The following is a 1455-nucleotide window of genomic DNA, read 5'->3' as shown; positions in this document are numbered from 1 at the left end:
GTAAATGACTATTCTAGCTGCAAATGTCTGGTTTTTGGTGCAATATCTACATAGGTGTATAGAGGCCCATTTCAAGCAACTATCACTCCAGTGTTCTAATGGTACAATGTGTTTGCTCATTGGCTCAGAAGGCTAATTGATGATTAGAAAACCCTTGTGCAATCATGTTCACACATCTGAAAATAGTTTAGCTCGTTACAGAAGCTACAAAACTAACCTTCCTTTGAGCAGATTGAGTTTCTGGAGCATCACATTTGTGGGGTCAATTAAACGCTCAAAATGGCCAGAAAAAGAGAACTTTCATCTGAAACTCGACAGTCTATTCTTGTTCTTAGAAATGAAGGCTATTCCATGCGAGAAATTGCTAAGAAATTGAAGATTTCCTACACCGGTGTGTACTACTCCCTTCAGAGGACAGCACAAACAGGCTCTAACCAGAGTAGAAAAAGAAGTGGGAGGCCGCGTTGCACAACTGAGCAAGAAGATAAGTACATTAGAGTCTCTAGTTTGAGAAACAGACGCCTCACAGGTCCCCAACTGGCATCTTCATTAAATAGTACCCGCAAAACACCAGTGTCAACATCTACAGTGAAGAGGCGGCTGCGGGATTCTGGGCTTCAGGGCAGAGTGGCAAAGAAAAAGCCATATCTGAGACTGACCAATAAAAGAAAAAGATTAAGATGGGCAAAAGAACACAGACATTGGACAGAGGAAGACTGGAAAAAAGTGTTGTGGACGGATGAATCCAAGTTTGAGGTGTTTGGATCACAAAGAAGAACGTTTGTGAGACGCAGAACAAATGAAAAGATGCTGGAAGAATGCCTGACGCCATCTGTTAAGCATGGTGGAGGTAATGTGATGGTCTGGGGTTGCTTTGGTGCTGGTAAGGTGGGAGATTTGTACAGGGTAAAAGGGATTCTGAATAAGGAAGGCTATCACTCCATTTTGCAACGCCATGCCATACCCAGTGGACAGCGCTTGATTGGAGCCAATTTCATCCTACAACAGGACAATGACCCTAAACACACCTCCAAATTGTGCAAGAACTATTTAGAGCAGAAGCAGGCAGCTGGTATTCTATCGGTAATGGAGTGGCCAGCGCAGTCACCAGATCTGAACCCCATTGAGCTGTTGTGGGAGCAGCTTGACCGTATGGTACGCAAGAAGTGCCCATCCAACCAATCCAACTTGTGGGAGCTGCTTCTGGAAGCGTGGGGTGCAATTTCTCCAGATTACCTCAACAAATTAACAGCTAGAATGCCAAAGGTCTGCAATGCTGTAATTGCTGCAAATGGAGGATTCTTTGACGAAAGCAAAGTTTGATGTAAAAAAAATCTTATTTCAAATACAAATCATTATTTCTAACCTTGTCAATGTCTTGACTCTATTTTCTATTCATTTCACAACATATGGTGGTGAATAAGTGTGACTTTTCATGGAAAACACAAAATTGTT

The sequence above is a fragment of the Lampris incognitus genome, chromosome 4 (genome assembly GCF_029633865.1).
Source record: "Lampris incognitus isolate fLamInc1 chromosome 4, fLamInc1.hap2, whole genome shotgun sequence".
Lineage (NCBI taxonomy): Eukaryota > Metazoa > Chordata > Actinopteri > Lampriformes > Lampridae > Lampris > Lampris incognitus.
This window is presented reverse-complemented; position numbering follows the sequence as displayed.